Here is a 21434-nt window from a genome sequence, read left to right as displayed (position 1 = left end):
TGAGATTACAATGCATTGGCTATACTCCACATTTGTGTTGGGAGAACAGCTTTTTCCTATGAGGTTGGCCAGGTAAAGCCATTGTGGCGCCTATGGTCAGGCTTGAAAAATTGTATGTAGGTTCTTAACTAGGATCTGGACTCTTTGACTTCACTCCTGGATTTTTCAGGACATGAATAAAAAACATGGGCTACCCATCATGGACCTGAATAGGGTAGACTTTGAAGGGCTGTGACAATCACCTGCTAATTGCTCTGAGGTAATATTACCAAGGCCATGATCAAGATCACTTTAAGCAGGATGATCAGGCTTGTATGGAGGAAACATGAGCCTCAACTGTTGTCCTGCCAGAAAAAAAAATATGTCCCATAGCCCATTAAGGTCCATGTTAGAAAGCCAGGAGGTTTATTTTGAAAATTTCTATATAAAGATTTTTTTTAAACCTTTGCTGAGGTATCAATTAAGGCACAGCACAATTCTGGCCATTAAATTGAAGCTGACCTGAATGGCTTTCAGGGCTGAGGCAGTGTCATGAAAGTCACGGTATGTGCATAAGAAATACAGTCCTAGAAAGTACACATGATATCTTTGAAAATAAAGAGTTCACAATGTTAGGTCATACAAAGTAGGACAAACATTAAGCAGACAATTAGGTTAACAGAGCTTTCAATGCAGCCTTCCATTGCAGGGCCTCTTGCCCAAAGATCCTCAGTCCAGTCTAAATAATTTAGATTAGTTCTTGCTTTTAGAAGTATTTCCTGAGGCAGTCAGTTTTAAAGTTTTGTTTGTCTGTGACCTCAGTTTATCAGCCTCATGAGTGTGGACAACATCTGGAGGTGTCTTTTCTTAGTTAAAACTATAGAAGCTACAGTTTTCTTATAGTCAACACTATCAGGTATTATCACATGCACAGTAATCAGTCTGAAGCCAAAGCACTCAAAGTAGCTTGGAAAGGCAGTAGGAAAGTGTTTTGTTCATTCCTTTTGGTTTTTCAGGAAAAGGGGAAAGCTTTCAGTCTTGATTCTGCAAAATAAATGACGTTAATGCCCTTTTCCATCCCGATCAGCTCCCCAGGTACCAGGGTTAAGTTTTTTCTTCTATTGTTGCCAGGGTGTCTCAAACAGTAAGCAAAACTTTATATTAAAAAAAATTTTTAAATTTGTATCTGAACATTTTCTCCAGAAGGACTGTATGCAAGAGGAAAAAAGCATTTTTCTAGAAAAATATTTTTATACCATAGCCAGAAAAAAAAATCATGTTTAACAATTTGGTAGACAAGGGCAGCACAAGATGGCTGAATAGAAGCCTTCACCAATCATCATCCCCCACAGGAACACCAACTTAAGAACTATCTACACACAAAAAACGTACCTTCGTAAGAACCGAAAATCAGTGAGCAAACACAGTAGCTGATTTTAGCTTCATATAGCTGTAAGAAGCACTGAATAGAGCGGGAAGGACTATGTTGAATTGCTGAAGTCACCCCTCCATCATCCACCCCAGCATAGGCCACATGGAATGGGGAAAATCTGCATTTGGGAGAAGGAAAGCACAGCAATTGTGGGACCCTGCATTGAACTCCGTGTTGCTCTGTCGCAGCGGACAGCAAAACCAGGCTAAATTCTGCCAATGCCTGCTCAAGGAGGGAGCATGTAGACTGGCCATAACCAGAGGGGAATCACCCATCCTAGTCAGAACTTAAGTTTTGGCAAGCCTTGCCACCATGGGCTAAAGTTCTCTGGGGTCCTAATAAACTTGAAAGGCAGTCTAGGCCACAAGGACTGCAATTCCTAGGTAAGTCCTAGTTCTGTGCTGGGTGCAGACCCAGTGGATGTGGGATACCAGATGGGGTGGCTAAGGAAGTGATTGTGCCAACCCTCCCCCAAGCTCAGGCAATGCAGCTCACAGCAAGAGTGAATCATTCCTTGTTTTTGAGGAAAGGAAAGGGACCAGTAAAGAGGACTTTTCCATCCTGGATACCAGCCCATCCACAGTAGGATAGGGCACTGGGCAGAGTTGTGAGGTACCTATTCCAGGCCCCAGCTTTCAGATGACATATCTAGATATACCCTGGGCCAGAAGAGAACATACTGCTTTGAAGGAAAAAACCCAATCCTGGGAGGATTTATCACCTGCTGATGAAAGAACCCTTGAGCCCTGAGAACCAGCAGCAATTACCAGATAGTAAGCTGTGGGCCTTAAGTGAGGCTCTGAGACATACTAGCTTCAGGTTCCAGCTTAGTCACAGTGGAGTAGAGCACAAAGTGGGCTCTTGGGGTCCCTAATTCCAGGCCTTGCCACTTGGATGGCATTCTTAGACCTGCCCTGAAGGGTGAGACACAGGCTTGGCAGCATTCACCACAAGCTGACTGAAGAGTCCTTGGGCCTTCAGTGAACATCAGTGTTAGCCTAGAAGTACCCCCTGTAGTTCTGTGGTGGTGGCCATGGAAAGAGGCTTCTCTGTCTATGGAAAGGGGAGGGAACTATGGGAAGGACTTTGTCTCATGGTTTGAGTCCCACGTTAGCTGCAACAGAATAGAGGGCCAAGGAGATTTCTAAGGTTTTTGAATGCTAGTCCCTGGCTCCTGGATGGCATCTCCTGAGCTGTCTAGATCCTGGGGGAACTCACTGCCTTGAATGGAAGGATAGAAGCCTGGCCAGCTTTGCCACTTGGTGATTGCAGAGCCCTAAGGACTTGAGCAAACACAGGCAGTAGATAGATAGTGATTATAGTGGGCTGTGGATAAGACCTAGTGCTATGCTGGCTTCAGGTCTGAGCCAGCGCAGTCCCAGTAGTGGTAGCCACAGGGGATCCCATGTCCTCCCACCCTCAGCTCCAGGCAGGTCAGCACAGAGAGAGACTCCATTTGTTTGGGAGAAAGTAAGGGAAGGGAACAAGAGTCTCTGCCTGGTAATCCAGAGAATTCTTTTGGATCTTTTATATATATATATATATTTTTTTTTATTATACTTTAAGTTCTAGAGTACATGTGCACAAGGTGCAGATTTGTTACATATGTATACAAGTGCCATGTTGGTGTGCTGCACTCATAAACTCATCATTTAACATTAGGTATATCTCCTAATGCTATCCCTCTCCCCTCCCCCAACCCCACAACAGGCCCCAGTGTGTGATGTTCCCCTTCCTGTGTACAAGTGTTCTCATTGTTCAATTCCCACCTATGAGTGAGAACATGTGGTGTTTGGTTTTTTGTCCTTGTGATAGTTTGCTGAGAATGATGGTTTCCAGCTTCATCCATGTCCCTACAAAGGACATGAACTCATCATTTTTTATGGCTGCATAGTATTCCATGGTGTATATGTGCCACATTTTCTTAATCCAGTCTATCATTGTTGGACATTTGGGTTGGTTCCAAGTCTTTGCTATTGTGAGTAGTGTCACAATAAACATACATGTGCATGTGTCTTTATAGCAGCATGATTTATATTCCTTTGGGTATATACCCAGTAATGGGATGGCTGGGTCAAATGGTATTTCTAGTTCTAGATCCCTGAGGAATCGCCACACTGTCTTCCACAATGGTAGAACTAGTTTACAGTTCCACTAACAGTGTAAAAGTGTTCCTATTTCTCCACATCCTCTCCAGCACCTGTTGTTTCCTGACTTTTTAGTGATCGCCATCCTAACTGGTGTGAGATATCTTATTGTGGTTTTGATTTGCATTTCTCTGATGGCCAGTGATGATGAGCATTTTTTCATGTGTCTGTTGCCTGCATAAATGCCTTCTTTTGAGAAGTGTCTGTTCATATCCTTCGCCCACTTTTTGATGGGGCTGTTGGTTTTTTTCTTGTGAATTTGTTGAGTTCTTTGTAGTTTCTGGATATTAGCCCTTTGTCAGATGAGTAGATTGCAAAAATTTTCTCCCATTCTGTAGGTTGCCTCTTCACTCTGATGGTAGTTTCTTTTGCTGTGCAGAAGCTCTTTAGTTTAATTAGATCCCATTTGTCAATTTTGGCTTTTGTTGCTATTGCTTTTGGTGTTTTAGACATGAAGTCCTTGCCCATGACTATGGCCTGAATGGTATTGCCTAGGTTTTCTTCTAGGGTTTTTATGGTTTTAGGTCTAACATTTAAGCCTTTAATCCATCTGAATTAATTTTTGTATAACGTGTAAGGAAGGGATACAATTTCAGTTTTCTACATATGGCTAGCTAGTTTTCCCAGCACCGTTTGTTAAATAGGGAATCCTTTCCCCATTTCTTGTTTTTGTCAGGTTTGTCAAAGGTCAGATAGTTGTAGATGTGTAGTATTATTTCTGAGGGCTCAGTTCTGTTCCATTGGTCTATATCTCTGTTTTGGTACCAGTACCATGCTGTTTTGGTTACTGTAGCCTTGTAGTATAGTTTGACGTCAGGTAGCATGATGCCTCCAGCTTTATTCTTTTGGCTTAGGATTGACTTGGCAGTGTGGGCTCTTTTTTGGTTCCATATGAACTTTAAAGTAGTTGTTTGCAATTCTGTGAAGAAAGTCATTGGTAGCTTGATGGGGATGGCATTGAATCTATAAATCACCTTGGGCAGTATGGCCATTTTCATGATATTGATTCTTCCTATCCATGAGCACAGAATGTTTTTCCATTTGTTTGTGTCCTCTTTTATTTTGTTGAGCAGTGGTTTGTAGTTCTCCTTGAAGAAGTCCTTCACATCCCTTGTAAGTTGGATTCCTAGGTATTTTATTCTCTTTGAAGCAATTGTGAATGGGAGTTCACTCATGATTTGGCTCTCTGTTTGTCTGTTATTGGTGTACAAGAATGCTTGTGACTTTTGCACATTGATTTGTATCCTGAGACTTTGCTGAAGTTGCTTATCAGCTTAAGGAGATTTTGGGCTGAGACGATGGGGTTTTCTAGATATACAATCATGTTGTCTGCAAACAGGGACAATTTGACTTCCTCTTTTCCTAATTGAATACCCTTTATTTCTTTCTCCTGCCTGATTGCCCTGGCCAGAACTTCCTACACTATGTTGAATAGGAGTGGTGAGAGAGGGCATCCCTGTCTTGTGCCAGTTTTCAAAGGGAATCCTTCCAGTTTTTGCCCATTTAATATGATATTGGCTGTGGGTTTGTCATAAATAGCTCTTATTATTTTGAGATACGTCCCATTGATACCTAATTTATTGAGAGTTTTTGCATGAAGGGCTGTTGAATTTTGTTGAAGGCCTATTCTGCATCTATTGAGATAATCATGTGGTTTTCGTCTTTGGTTCTGTTTATATGCTGGGTTACGTTTATTGATTTGTATATTTTGAACCAGCCTTGCACCCCAGGGATGAAGCCCACTTGATCATGGTGGATAAGCTTTTTGATGTGCTGCTGGATTCGATTTGCAAGTATTTTATTGAGGATTTTTGCATCGATGTCCATCAGGGATATTGGTCTAAAATTCTCTTTTTTTTGTTGTGTCTCTGCCAGGCTTTGGTATCAGGATGATGCTGGGCTCATAAAATGAGTTAAAGAGGATTCCCTCTTTTTCTATTGATTGGAATAGTTTCAGAAGGAATGGTACCAGCTCCTTCTTGTACCTCTGGTAGAATAGTACCTCTACGAGTCTGCAAGAACCACAGCATTACTGGGCTAGGAGTCTCCCCTAATGCAGATATGGCTTAGATCACAACACCCAAGTCCCCTTGAATACCTGGAAAGCCTTCAAGAAGGATGGGTACAAACAATCGGAGAATGCAAAGACTAAAATAAGTACCTAACTCTTCAATGCCCAGACAATGACAAACATCCACAAGCATCAAGACTATCCAAGAAAACATGATCTCACCAAATGAATGAAATAAGGCACCAAGAGCCTACAGGATCTAGAATACAGCCTCAAAAGGCAAATCTAAGAGTTATTGGCCTTTAAGAGGAGGTAGAGAAAGAAATAGGGGTGGCAAGTTTATTCAAAGGGGCAATAATAGAGAACCTTCCAAACATAGAGAAAGATACTAATACTCAAGTACAAGAAGGTTATAGAACACCAAGCAGATTTAACCCAAAGAAGACTACTTCAAGACATTTAATAATCAAACTTTCAAAGGTCAAGTATAAAGAAAGGATCTTATAAAAGCAAGATAAAAGAAACAAATAACATACAATGGAGCTCCAATATGTCTGGCAGCAGACCCTTCAGTGGAAACCTTACAGGTCAGGATAGAGTGGCACGACATATTTAAAATGCTGAAGGAAAAAAAAAGAAAACTTTTAACCTATTATAGTATATCTGGTGAAAATATCCTTCATACATGAAGGAGAAATAAAGATTCTTCCAGACAAAGGGTGAGGGGTTTTATCAATGTCATACCTGTCCTACAAGAAATGCTAAAGAGAGTTCTTCAATCAGAAATAAGAGGATGTTAATGAGCAATAAGAAATTATCTGAAGGTACAAAACACACAGGTAATAGTAAGTACCAGAAAAAACACAGAATATTATAACTTTGTAATTGTGGTGTGTAAACTACTCTTAAGTACAAAGATTAAAAGGTGAAAAAATCAAAAATAATAACTACAACAACTTTTCAAGACATAGACAGTATGATAAGATATAAATAGAAACAATAGAAAATTTAAAAGCAGGGGGATGAAGTCAACCTGTAGAGTTTTTATTAGTTGTATTTTTTGCTTGTTTGTTTATGCAGGGACATGATGAAGCTGGAAGTCCTGGCTACAGCAATCAGACAACAGAAAACAATAAAGGGCATCCAAACTAGAAAGGAAAGTCAAATTATCCTTGTTTGCAGACAATATAATCTTATTTTTGGAAAAACCTATAGACACTGCCCAAAAACCCTTAAAACTGATAAACAAATTCAGTTAAGTTGCAGGATACAAAATCAACACACAAAAATTAGTAGCATTTCTACCTGTCAACAGCAAAAAAATCTGAAAAAGAAATAAAAAATTAACCCCATTTACAATAGGCACAAGTAAAATTAAATACCTAGGAATAAACTTCACCAAAGAAGTGAAAGATCTTCGTGGCAAAACTATTAAACACTGATGAAAAAAATTAAAGATGATACCCCAAAATGGAAATATATTCCATGTTCATGAACTGGAAGAGGCAATATTGTTAGAATGTCCACAGTACCCAAAGCAATCTACAGATTCAATACAATCTCTATCAAAATGCCAATGACATTATTCATAGAAATAGAAAAAACAATTCTAAAATGTGTATGGAACCACAAAAGCTCCAGAATAGCCAAGCTATCCTGAGAAAAAAGAACAAAACTGAAAGAATTACATTACTTGGCTTCAAATTATACTACAGGCCTATAGAAACCAAAACATCATAGTACTGGCACATAAACAGACACATAGACCACTGGAACAGAAGAGAGAACCCAGAAACAAATCCATACGTCTTTAGTGAACTCATTTTTGACAAAGCTGCCAAAAACATGCATTGGGGAAAGGACAGTTTGTTCTAAATGGTGCTGCGTAAACTGGATATCCATATGCAGAAGAATGAAACTAGACTCCTTAAGTCAAATAGATAAAATACTTAAATCTATGACCTCAAAGTATGAAACTACTAAAAAAAAACTTTGAGGAATCTGTACAGGACACTGGTGTGGGCAAATTTTTTGAGTACTATGCAACAAGCACAAGCAACCAAAGCAAAAGTGGACAAATGGGATCACATCAAGTTAAAAAACTTCTGCACAGCAAAGGAAACAATCAACAAATTGAAAAGACAACTCACAGAATGGGAGAATGTATTTGCAAAGTATCCATCTGACAGGGGATTAATAACCAAAATGTAAAAGGCGCTTATACAACTCTACAGGAAAAAATCTAATAATCTGATCAAAATATGGGCAAAAGGTCTGAATAGCCATTTCTCAAAAGAAGACATATGAATGGCAAACAGGCATATGAAAACCTGCTCAACATCACTGATCATCAGAGAAAAGCAACTCAGAACTGAAATGAGATAGCATCTCACCCCAGTTGAAATGGCTTTTATCCAAAAGACAGGCTAAAACAATGCTGGTGAAGATGTGGAGAAAAGGAAACCCTGGTACATGGTTGGTGGGAGTGTAAATTAGTAAAACCACTATGCAGAACAGTTTAGAGGTTCCTCAAGAAACTAAATAGAGTTACCATGTGATCCAGCAATCCCACTGCTGGGTATAGACCCAAAAGAAAGGAAATCAGTATATCAAAGATATACCTGCACTCCCATGTTTGTTGCAGCACTGCTTACAACAAAAGATTTGGAAGCAACCTAAGTGCCTATCAACAGATGAATGGATAAATAATATGTGGTATATATACAATGGAGTACTATTCAGTCATAAAAAGAATGAAATACAATCACTTGCAAAACCATGGATGGAACTGGAAGACATTATGTTCAGTGAAATAAGCCAGGCACAGAAAGACAAAAATTGCATGTTCTTACTTATTTGTGGGAGCTAAAAATCAAAACAATTGAACTCAGACATAGAGAGTAGAAAAATGATTACCAGAGGCTTGGAAAGATAGTGGGGGATTTGCAGGGAGGTGGGGATGGCTAATTGGTACAAAAAAATTAGAAAGAATGAATAAGACCCTACTGTTTGATAGCACAATATGGTGACAATAGTCAATAATAACTTAATTGTATATTTTAAAATAAAAAGTGTCATTGGATTTTTTGTAACTCAAAGGATAAATGCTTGAGAAGATGGATACCCCATTCTCTATGATGTGCCTATATCACATTGCATGCCTGTATCAAAACATCTCATGCACCCCATAAATATATACACCTAATACATATCCACAAATGTATCTATCTATATATATATTATTGAGACTGAGTCTCTATTCCCCAGGCTGGAGTGCAGTGGCAGATCTTGGCTCACTGCAACCGCCATCTCCTGGGTTCAAGCGATTCTCATGTCTCAGCCTCCTGAGTAGGTGGGATTACAGGCACCCACCACCACGTCTGGCTACGTTTTGTATTTTTGGTAGAGACGAGGTTTCACCATGTTGGCCAGGCTGGTCTGGAACTACTGACCTCAAGAGATCCATCCGCCTCAGCCTCCCAAAGTGCTGGGATTACAGGCGTGAGCCACTGCTCCCAGCCAAACTTTTTTAAAAATAATAAAAAACATTTTAATATTATGCATTCCAAAAGGTAATTTCCACTTCAGACTTCACTGTGCTCTACAATCTTTAAGAAGAATGAGTGTGGCCACTTGTTGGGCTTGACGTGGTTACTGTTGCCCTCAGTTTTCTCTAGGAATGAAGTATTCAGCATAATAACTCTGTGTTTTTAGTTATTTTGCATGGGCTGGAAGTACCTTTATTATGCTCTTGGTTACAGTCAATCTAAAACTCTGTGTAATAGTCTTCACAACTAATAGTACCTATACACAATCCTGTGACACAACTCTCTCTCAAGCCACAAATGCAGTTAATATGCTCTCAAAGTGGTTTTTGATGTTGTATAAAAATAGTCTTTAAGGCTACGTGCTTAAAGCTACATGCTTGAAGCTACCATAAGAGGTTGAAATTTTTATAGTAGTATGTAACCTACTTTGGGGGAGGCTTTTTAATGGAAGGTATAATTTGTAAAAGTATGATTTGCTTCTCAACTGCATTAACTTGCCACAGGATAAGACTATTTTTGTATAAAGGATTTCGAAGAATGGCATGTTTTCCCTAAAGAGTATTTTGATATTTTGTATGCTTGTGAAGAAAGTATAGTATTGGAAATTAAAGGCAGACAATTGATAACTGAGGAGTATGTCAGCTAATTTTTATGTATATTGTTGCATTTTTATAACTTATGTGTACATATAAATGCAGCTTCATTTTCAAGTGAATGTTTCAAATAAGGAAGTCATATTAGGCAAACATTTAGCTTTTGTATTATTTATTTTAAAGACGAGTTATGCCAATTTTCAGTATATTAATGAAGATTTTAACATTCCATCGAGTGTTTTCGTATTTTATTATATAGGGTGTATGTAGTTAGCATATTGTGTCACTGAATTGTTTTAAAATTTAGCACATAAACCAAGCTTGTTTTATGGAAAATTTTTATTCATTAAAAAAATCACGGCAGATTTTCTGCAAAAAACAAACTAAAGCATTTATAATACAGAATACAGATTACCAGCAATGTGTATGGGTCTTGGGCAGTGCTAGAGGAAGCTATTGGACATTTTTAGAAGGTTTTAGCAGGTTTTTACATAAACTTTTCAGTTCCAAGGTGACTTTTAGTCTCTTTAGTCCCTGACACCTCAGCTGAGCTGGACTGGTTTGTCAGAAAAGGGATACAACAGGGAAATTTAAAGAAAATCTAGGGAAGCAGTATCCTAGCCACTGCTTAGGGATTTCTGATAATGGGACTAGAAGTGTGGGTGGGGACTCCCCAACATGCTAAGTAACTCTACATATATCCTTGGTACCAATAAACACTCTGTGGTGCAGCAAGTTGTTGAAACTTCAAGAGAAAAACATAGTTCCCTCCTAGTTTTGTGCAGTATCTCTGAAGAGACCACAGAAACTTAATTACATCCTCTCCAGGGGTACTCTTGCTAAGTTAATAAGGTGGTGTCATGGTGTGGGGTGTGTTACTACAAGCTCCTTTCTTTAGAGTGTCCTCACAGCAGCCATTGCCAGGATAACAGAATGCAATCAGCAAGAGCAACAGCAGCTGTAGCCATGTGGGTGCCATCCCCCTTCAGGGAAGCCCAGGCTCTGGTTGAACAGGCCTGCCTTGCATACCTTTAGAATTCCTGGCCAGCAAATAGCCGTCCACTCCACTCCATAGTTCCACCCACTCTCTGCTCCCTCTCTCCCTGGAAAACTTATGGCCTAATCAAGGCAGGTGGCCCCACTTGGCTCTATACATTGGCAGCCCCTGTGACTCATGCAGGTTTTGCTCCCTCCACTCTTCCCTGTAAACCTGGGGATAGATGAAAAGGCTCAACAGTTTTTGCTCAGACCTCTCAGCTTTAAAAAACAAACAAGACTAGGGATTAAGCCAATGTCTCTCTATCCACAGTGAGGCTGGAAGTCCGTATGCCAAGGTTAAGATTCAATTAAAAAGTGAAAAAGTTAAACTTCTTGGCCGTGTAGGTACTGTTTCATAGGTGACTATGGTCTTCACACCTGACACCTGAGAGAAAAGTAGATAATACCTTCCAGTTTGAAGCCTAAAGCTACCACCGTAAAGCTCGACTGTAGGTAAGTACCAGTGGGCTCCTACAAATCTGTTTTTATGGACTGCACTACTGAATGTGTTATTGAAATTGATATATATATTGTGTGTATATATGTGTGTGTGTGTAACACACACACACACACACACACACACACCTCTGCTAGCATTCACCTCTAGGTTCTTATGGGAATTGCTACTTTAGTGAAAATAGAAAACTGTAAACCTATCTGATTCATGAGTTATAGGTAATGGCATGGTCATTTGATCAGGCTACTAAGAAGTCTCAGACTGGCATATAAAACAAGCTGCCCAGTGAGACCAAGGCATTTAGAGAAAAGTCAGTTCGGCTCCTAATAAACATTTTGTTCCTTATGTAGATATTCAAAAGAAAGGCCTCTAGGCTGATAAGGGAAACACAATCAATGAGCATACTGTGCTTGTCAGCTAAGTGCAGGGGCTAAAATGTCCTCTGCTCCAGAGCAAGTAGATGTTTGGTAGATCACTTCCTGGATACACAAGAGGATAACCCATAGGAATTCTGACACTATCCCAGACTTGACCTACACAGATGGATTGTCACTATCATTAGAAAATGATGAAGCAGAATGGAAAATCTCTCCTGCCTCCTAAACCTTGCCCAAGGTTTACCAGTACCCAGGGACAGATACCCCAAGCCAATCAAACAGGAAATTCTCAACAGTTTCATCACATTGGGGCTTTGGGCCCATCTAGAGGGTTTCACTGGATTCTGAGGACAGATGAAACTTAATTTGGAGTTTGTCTTAGCCATCCCTGTCTGTTCCACTGACTTAGGCTAGACTATCCTGGACCTGGAAAACCACATTTATTTCCTGTTCAGTTTTCTTGAAGACATTGCATCTAATAATGGCTTCAGATATGTGACCAAAGGTATAGTTTTGTGTCCACCAGTGAACACAATCATAGGTATATGATAGACTCTCTGTGCTTCATATCACCCCCAAGCCATAAGGGTGATTCAGTGATTTAGAGGACAGGCTTAAGCAGCTGGCAAGATGGGACAAGATACCCCCAGCTTAGACTACATATCTCAGGGAAGCAGTTTGTGGTCTCAGAGCAGCAATTATTTAAAGGGCACTTCTCATTTGTGTTTTGCATTTGATCAGGCTGCCTGCCCACTTTCTTCAATTGTACACCCTTCTTTAACACTATTGACACTTGACTCTCTGTGGTAGATCCTACAAAGGCCTCCCATCCCCTTCTACCTTATTGTAATAACCGAAAGGGGAAATCAAAATGGCTATCAAATAACAAGGAATGAGAGGCTATATAACCCATTTTAAAATCTTATAAATGTCAGAATTTTGTGCTACCCAAATCTTTTTTAATTGATTCTCTATATTTTTAATTTTTAATATTTGTGGGTACATAGTAGGTGTATATAATTATGGGATACATGAGATGTTTTGATACAGGCATGGCATGTGAAATAAGCACATCATGGACAATGAGGTATCCATCTTCTCAAGCATTTATCCTTTGAGTTACAAACAATCCAATTACACTCTTCGAGTTATTTTAAAATATACAACTAAGTTATTATTGACTATTATCACCCTATTGTGCTATCAAATAGTAGGTCTTATTTATTCTTTCTAATTTCTTGTACCCATTAGCCATCCCCACCTCCCCGCAAATCCCCAACTATCTTTCCCAGCCTCTGGTAATCATTTTTCTACTCTCTATGTCTGAGTTCAATTGTTTTGATTTTTAGCTCCCACAAATAAGTGAGAACACGCAAATTTTTTGTCTTTCTCTGCCTGGCTTATTTCACTTAACATAATTCTTCCATTGCCATCTGTGTAGTTGCAAATGACTGGATCTCATTCTTTTTATAGCTGAATAGTACTCCATTGTGTATACGTACCACATAGTCTTTATCCATTCATTTGTTGGTAGGCACTTAGGTTGCTTCCAAATCTTAGCTCTTGTACACAGTGCTGCAACAAACACAGGAGTGTAGATATATCTTTGATACACTGATTTCTTTTCTTTTGGGTATATACCCAGCAGTGGGATTCCTGGATCATATGGTAGCTCTATTTCTAGTTTTTTGAGGAACCTCTAAACTGTTCTCCATAGTTGTTGCACTAACTTACATTCCCTCCAACAGTGTACATATATTCTTATCTTTTCTAATAGAGTTCACCTACAGTAGATTACAGAAAAATATACAAATGTACATCTTTCCAAATGAAATTTTCAATGACTAACATTTGAGAATATTTAAAAAACAAATATGCAGCATGCAGGAAAACAAAGCACAAAAATGGCATTCAAATGGGTAATAAAAATGTATTAGTTCCAAAAAACTATGAAGTGCCCCAACTAAAGAGAATACATAATGAAATGCTAATTTAATACAAGTCAAACAGGTTAACAAGCTTATAAAATATAGGGAAAAGAAAACTTACTGGCAGTATCTGTTGAAATGACAATTGTAAAGTAACAGAAAAGTAGCTTCAACTCCACTTAGGGCACAAAACAGATATGAAAATGCAAGTTCATTTTCATCTCTTATTATAAAATCCTGTTTGACTATGGGTCAAATTGCTTGTGGAAAAAATAGAATTTTTTTATAAGCTGCAGACATCCTATACATTAAAAAAATACAATAGTTGCTCAAGTTCCAAAGACTTCTGTTTGTAGTCTCCTGCTGTATATATTCAATCTGAGATGGATTTTTATAATCATTGATTATTATTGGACACTGAAGAAGAAAAGCAAGATGGGGTACAAAACACAAAATTTCAATTGTATTGACAATATTTTTATGTTAGTCCAAAAGGGCCCTACCTTCTCTCTTCCTTAAGTGATTTGACAAGTCTTTGTGTTTAATCTGGTGACAGCAAGTGATGTCAGTGAAATCTGTCTCTGACATGAAGTCAAATATCTTCATTCAGTTCTACAAGATTCTCCAGAAATGAAATCAATTTAAGTTGTTCATTGGCATTTTAATCTATAAACCACAATTCTATAGGGATTCCATTAGAAAGCTAATATGCAAATGCTTATGGTGGGTTATTCATTATTTTAGTTTTTGAAAGATCTCTTTCAAGGATATTTAAGTCCTTTATAGTTTCCTTGTCTACAAACAAAATATTTTCAGAAGGGCTGGTGCCTGACCAGTTACCTAGTCACATTTTCAGGTCTAATATATTCAGTAACTTGTCTGCATATACCTTCTTAGAAGCAGTAGAAACATTGATACCGCTGAGAAATTCATTTCAGCAATTATTCAAAGCATGATCTTAATCTCATATAAACCTGATAAAATCTTAGCATGAACTGGAAAAATAAGTGATACATCTTGTTACTCATTTAGATTGACTGCAGTGTACTAGTGTTTCATTCAGGTCTAAAAATAGGCAGAATTGTGGTGTGCAGCTTTCCTATTTAGTTGTTTTTTTTCTTTTTGAAATTCTTTTAACTTGTTTCCTTTTTAAGAAAATTTATTTTAGGTTTGGGGGTACATGTGAAGGTTCGTTACATAGATAATCATGTGTCACAAGGGTTCATTGTACATATCACCCAGGTACTAAACTCAGTACCCAATAGTTATCTTTTCTGCTTCTCTCCCTCCTCCCACCTTACCCCTCAAGTAGACCCCAGTGGCTGTTGTTTCCTTCTTTGTGTACATAAGTTCTTATCATTTAGTTTCCACTTATAAATGAGAATGTGCAGTATTTGGTTTTCTGTTCCTGCATTATTTTGCTAAGAATGATAGCCTCCAGCTCTATTCGTGTTTCTGCAGAAGACATTATCTCCTTTTTTATGGCTACATAGTATTCCATGGTGTATATGTACCACATTTTCTTTATCCAGTCTGTCATTGATGGGCATTTAGGTTGATTCCATTCCTTTGCTATTGTGAACAGTGCTGGAATGAACATTCATGTGCATATGTCTTTGTGTAGAATGATGTATATTACTGTGGGTATATATCCAGTAATGTTATTGCCAGGATTGTCGGGTTGAATGGTACTTCTGCTTTTAGCTCTTTGAGGAATCACCATACTGTTTTCCACAATGTTTGAACTAATTTACCCTCCCACCAACAATGTATAAGGGTTCCCTTTTCTCTACAACTTTGCCAGAGTCTGTTATTTTTTTACTTTTTAGTAATAGCCATTGTGACTGGTGTGAGATAGTATCTCATTGTGGTTTTGACTTGTATTTTTCTAATGATCAGTGATATTGAGCTATTTTTCATATGCTTGTTGGTGCACGTACTTCTTCTTTTGAGAGGTGTCTGTTCATGTTCTTTGCCCACTTTTTAATGGGGTTGAAAAAAACAAGGAATGGGAAAAAGACTCCCTATTCAATAAATGGTGCTGGGATAACTGGCTAGCCATATGCAGAAGATTGAAGCTGGACTCCTTCCTTATGCCATATACACAAATCAACTCAAGATGGATTAAAGACTTAAATGTAAAACCCCAAACTATTAAAATTCTGGAAGACAACCTAGGCAATACCATCATGGACATAAGAACAGGCAAAGATTTCATGACAAAGACAGCTAAAGCAACTGCAACAAAAGGAAAAACTGACAAATCGGATCTAATTAAACTTAAAGAGCTTCTGCACAGCAAAAGAAACTATCAACGGAATAAATAGACAACCTATAGAATGGGAGAAAATTATTACAAACTATGCATCTGACAGAGGTCAATATTCAGCACCTATAAGAAACTTAAACAAATTTACAAGTTGTTTTTTCTGTTAGTGATGGAACATGCTTGATGACATAATAAGGGTCAAATACTTTCTAGTCTTATTCTTAGGCAGCTTCTGCATGAGCTGATGAATAATCACTGTCTAAGTTATTTGCACTCAAGGGGTGGGATATCACAATGAACTGTGCCTTCTGCCTCTTCTAAACCATAATTTATTGATAGCCTCCCTTGAACTGCTTGATTTGAAGAAGCTGCTCCATTATTTGATTCTGTCATACCAGTAGTGATTTCACCCACCGGTTTCATATCAAGTTGTTTTCGTATCTCTTCAGCTTCCACAGCCTGTCCTGAAGAATCTGATCTTGATGTTACATTTTTATTTCCCAGTGAAGAAATAGTTGCAGGAGAAAATATAGTCCCCAGCAATGTAGTCCTTGGGGGACTACCAGAGGAAGGAGTATCTTCCACTTCTACATTTTGTTTTATGTATTAACTTATCATTTCATAACTACCAGATTTCAAGATATTTGTTAGGCTTTTCTCCTGCTCTAGATGTTGATGTGATCAAATAATTATATACATCATGTCCAATTCTACTCTATTTTGAAAGATTTTCTCTCTCTTGCTCTCTTGGGTGAAGAGAAAAAACTGAAGTTAACAGGCAGTTTCATTCTTTGGTGGTTTTTCTCCTCCTGAAGGCAGGGTATTGTAAACATGTAAATATTTCCTCTTTTCTGTCAGTACATTGTATTTAGATTTGACTTGATTGCTGAGAACCTTTGTATGTTCTTAGCCTCATCACTGATGGGTGCCTCATATAAAACTAACTGTGTCAACAAAGAAGTGTCCTCAGGCCCTGATGATGATCCTAACTGCTCAATGTGTGTATCTTTTCTGCTTAGCCTGCAGCAGCAACAGAACCAGCTCCCTCAGCCAATTTTGATTTCTTACCTACTGCCCTGCTGCACAGTATGTACAGAGACCTGAATGCAAAGCCAGCCAATTTCTTTTGACCACTTTTTCCCCAATGTATGGGTATGTATTGCAAGGCCTAAAGTTCCATGTGCTGTCTTGACATCTTTGAGCCTCATAGGACCTCAAAAGTCTAGCCAGAATTTCTTTTACTCTTGCCCTATATGTTCCTCCACCTCAGAAGGAAAGCCTCTCCACCAAGCTGGTTTCCCTATCAGCCAGACCAGCTATACTCTTCCCAGTCCTCAGCCTAAAGGGCTTCATTTCCTTGCCAGGCTGCAGATTATTCATAAAACCAATAGCATCTACCTATAAAACTTGGAGTTAGTTACCTCAGCCTGTTTTTACCACAAAGCCTTTCTCCAAAGTCCGTGCTAATTCACTCTTTTCCTGAGTGCAACCTCCATGTGGACCTGAATGGCGTGCTATGCCCTCCTTCAGAATTGTATATTTGATTGATAAACTTTACTTTGATTCCATCTGTCCAGTGTTATGTGTTGTGTGTTTGGCTATCTCTTACTATTTAGGGTGTAGGATCCCTCTCTCACCAATAGAGTGAATAGGAGTAGACTAAAACCAGGGTTAAATTTCCCTGTTTCTTTGCAAGTCTTATATTTTTTTTTTTTTGGTGAGAAACTGTACATTTTGTACAATATATTGCAGCAACTCTGGGTATTGGTTCCTCCTCCCAACTTCAGGCCTATTATTGTTATTTGCTTTGTGATTTGTATAGTGACTGGTTGTATTATTTAGCTGAAGTCTACTCTCCCTCTTCCAAAGTGTGAAACGCCTGATTTTCCTCCTCAGAGAGTAAAGGCTTGGGTATGCCCACAGTCACTGTGGGATGACAGTGTATTTGCAGGGTTCTTGAGGGGAGCAAGGATCACCTGGTGATCAGGCAGGCCCCGAAGACAAAAACTCCTTATTTGAGGAATTTCAAAGTAATTAGAATTCCCTATTATCTAAAGCACCTGGTTCTAAGCCTTATTTCAACTTAAAATTTCTAAGTAACTATAATTTCTATACATCTCTGGAATGCATGCATGCCGAAACTATTGTGCAATCCTTGCTGACATTAAGGCACCAAAATGTATAAAAAAGTAATCATTTATCGTGCACATTATCCTTCAGCTCCCACTTTAAGGTCCATAAATACCCCTAAGGAAAAAATCCACCACAGTACACTCAGTCCTCTCCTGCTGAGGCACCCCGTTGCACTCTTCTACAGTGTTCTTTCTTTCTAACAAAACTTTCCTTTTTCAAGCCTATACTGTTGTCGGTAAATTCTACTTACCAACCAACGAGTTGACCACTTCCTGATGCTGGGGCTCTGACACCTTGCCCTGCAGTTCCTTCGTCTGGTTCCCTGACCACACTCACCTGTTAATCTTCACCAATTGCTGGGTAGGTCATAAATTGCTTAACAGATTGATCCAATTAAATTCAGGCTCCTTGGAGTTAGAGCAAGCCAACTAGAAGCAGCCAGGTGGAAGAGCTGCCACGCAGAGACCAAGACAACTGGTGCATTCCTAACAATTCTTCAGAGAGAAGACACTGAAAGTGGAGAAAGGGAAGACACAGAAGCTGAGCTGAAGGAGGAGGAAGCTGGGAAGCTTGCATGGGGCTGCTGCACACTGGGACTCATTCCTGGCCCCCTGTGTCTCTGGGAAATGGGTGAATTGAACTGGAAAGGAGTAACCCATTTTTGTCATGGGCCTCTGGTATCCAGGCAGGAGGTGACCCCCCAACAACCACAGACACTTGAGTTGGGAAGGAGAGCTTCTTAGAGAAGTGGTAGGTGCAGCACACCAGCTGGTGTGGAGCCCAGATAGTTTGGTGCAGGAGCATCTGTAGCTGAGCTCAGCTAGGGATGCCCATCCCCTTAAGCTTGACTTCATCCCACAGGAGAGTTTAGCCCTAAGGGAACTGTCAAATCTGAACTCTGCAGGGTGGTCTTGCCCAACGGACAGGAACAGTCCAACCTGAGCAGCCCTTGGTCTGCTGGCCTCTCCCGAAGCCCCAGCCTGACCACATCTGCTTGCAGTGTAGCCTCAGGTGCCTTGGGGGCCCACATCATAGCACCTGTGCTGGCAGACTGCACCTGACTGCTGACAAGCTCCAGCAGGGCGGCCTGCAGGACCGCATACCAGCCTGCCCACACCCTCCCCACACTGCAGCTTCCCTTGGGCCCACAGCAACCCCACACATCACTTTGCTAGTGCTTGTGTGCCTGGGTGGATCTTGCCATCCCTACCCTGCAGCATCCATGTGCACATGCACACTGCCCTGCCACTACTGCTAGTGGGAATGCACTTCGTGCCCCTCCTCTGCTGTACAGTCATTGCAGCTGGAGCCCTGGTGGGCAGAAACAGTGAACCCCACCCTGCCAGTACCTTGTCCCTGCCCCATTCTTGTGTCAACACTGTCACCAGAGTAAAACTAGACACAGTGGACCATCCCTCCAACCCTGAGTGGTCAACCCTGCCAACATAAATGCACACAGACCTTTGCCTGTCAGCGGCCGGCCCCTGTGCTAATACCATCACCCATGCAATTGTGAGCATAGTCACCAGTGAAGGACCCCAGAACACCTGAACTGTGCTGCCTCCACTGCTGCTGTAAACACCTCCACAAAGGCAGGCACCCGCACTCACTAGCACCCTGCCGAAACCAACCAGCATGCACCCCACCACCCTTCTGCTGCCACTGGCACATGAGAACAAGAATGGATCCAGCCGCCACTACTCTATGAAACATTTTGGCTGCCATTACCCATCAGAGTGTAGTGACCAGCAGTCTGGGAGCATTTTGCCCCCCCACCCCCACCCCACACACACTGCAACAAGTACAGTAGGTTCCTAACATCAAGGATCCAGATAACAAAATAGGGACCAGATACAAGTCCTCCAGTGTTAGAGCACGTGATCCCGGAGTTGGGAGTTGAGCCTTGACCCCCTAAATCTTCCAGAAACAGTCAGTTGACTGAACCCATCTTATACCAAAATCAAACCCTCAAAATCATCAAATAGGATAAAGGAAATAAAACCCATTCAAAGAACAGCAACTTCCAGATTGCAGGAACACCGGCCCATAAAGATGAGAAAGAACAAGCGTGAGAACTCTGACAATTCAAAAAGCCAGAATGTCTTCTTTCCTCCAAAGGACTACAGTAGTTCTCCAGCAAGGATTCAGAACCGGGCTAAGATGGCTAAAATGACAGAAATAGAATTCAGAATATGCATAGGAAAAAAGATCACGGAGATGCAGGAGTATGTTGAAACCCAAACCAAGGATGCTAAGAATCACAATAAAATCCAGAAGCTAACATAAAAATATAGCCCTTATAGAAAAGAATGTAACCAACATGATAGGGTTGGAAAACATACTTCAAGAAGTTTGTAATGTAATCTCAAGTATTAATAGCAGAATAGGCCAGGTGCAGTGACTCAAACCTATAATCCCAGCACTTTGGGAGGCCGTCGGGTGGATCACTGGAGGTCAGGAGTTTGAGACCAGCCTGAGCAACAAGGGGAAACCCCATCTCTACTAAAAATACAAAAATTAGCCAGGCATGGCGGTGGGTGCCTGTAATCCCAGCTATTCGGGAAGCTGAGGCTGGAGAATCACTTGAATCTGGGAGGCAGAGGTTGCAGTGAGCTGAGATCACGCCATTGCTCTCCAGCCTTGGTGACAATAGCAAAACTCTGTCTCAAAAAATAAATACATAAATAAAATAAAAATAGCAGAATAGACCAAGCTGAGGAAGGAATCTCAGAGCTTGAAGACAAGCTTTCTGAAATAACATAGTCAGATAACAATAGAGAAAAAAGAATGAAAAGCAATGAATTAAACCTCTGAGAAATATGGAATTATGTAAAGAGACCAAATCTACAACTTATTGATGTCCCTGAAAGAGATGGGAAGAGTGAAAGAAACTTCAAAAACATATTTCAGGATATTATCCATAAGAATTTCCTCAATCTAGCTAGACAGGCCAATATCCAAATTCACAAAATATAGAGAACCCAGTAAGATACTTTACTAGAAGATCATCCTCAAAACCTATAATCTTCAGATTCTCCAAGGTCAAAATGAAAGAAAAAATGTTAAAGGCAGCTAGAGAGAAAGGTCAGATCACCTACAAAGGGAAGCCCATTCAACTAACAGAAGACCAATCAGCAGAAATCCTACAAGCCAGAAGAGATTGAAGGCCAATATTCAACATTCCTAAAGAAAAGAAATTTCAACCAAGAATTTCCTACCTGGCCAAACTAACTTTCATAAGTGGAGGAGAAATAAGATCCTTTACAGACAAGAAAATACTGAGGGAATTTATTACACCAGACCTGCCTTATAAGAGCTTCTAAAGGAAGCACTAATTATGGAAAGAAAGGATTGCTACCAGTCACTACAAAAACACACTTACATGTGTAGACCAGTGACACTACAGAGCAACCACACAAACAAGCCTGCATAACAACCAGCTAACATGATGACAGGATCAAATCTGCACATATCAATACCAACCTTTAATATAAATGGGCTAAAAGGCCCAGTTGGAAAGGC

The sequence above is a fragment of the Pongo abelii genome, chromosome X, assembly GCF_028885655.2.
Source record: "Pongo abelii isolate AG06213 chromosome X, NHGRI_mPonAbe1-v2.0_pri, whole genome shotgun sequence".
NCBI lineage: Eukaryota > Metazoa > Chordata > Mammalia > Primates > Hominidae > Pongo > Pongo abelii.
Note: the sequence above shows the minus strand (reverse complement) of the source record.